Genomic DNA, 345 nt, shown 5'->3' with positions numbered 1-345 from the left:
CTTAGCCAGCTGTGCCAAAGGCCATCCCTGCCAACTGGTGTGCCTACAGTAGTCACAACTAATCATTGCATTCAACTAGGCTGGGCCCAGTCCCACACACCAGCATACACATGTAGCAGTCACAGCCCAGTCACAACAGGAAGGCATGCAAGCCTAACAGAAGGCATTCCTGGAGCACCTGATTCTGGTAACTAGGGAGGATTGTACCACTGGACCCCACAGGATGCCTTATACATAAGGGCACTACCTTCAAGACCAGGAGAAAACAGCTGACCTATTTAATACATAGAAACAAACAGAGAGAGACAAAATACAGAGACAGAGAAATATGTTTCAACCAAAAGA

This window comes from Callorhinus ursinus, unplaced genomic scaffold (genome assembly GCF_003265705.2).
Source record: "Callorhinus ursinus isolate GAN/ISIS: 27379988/994484 unplaced genomic scaffold, GSC_fseal_2.0 scaffold1, whole genome shotgun sequence".
Lineage (NCBI taxonomy): Eukaryota > Metazoa > Chordata > Mammalia > Carnivora > Otariidae > Callorhinus > Callorhinus ursinus.
The sequence above is the reverse complement of the archived record's forward strand: the minus strand, read 5'-3'. Positions refer to the sequence as shown.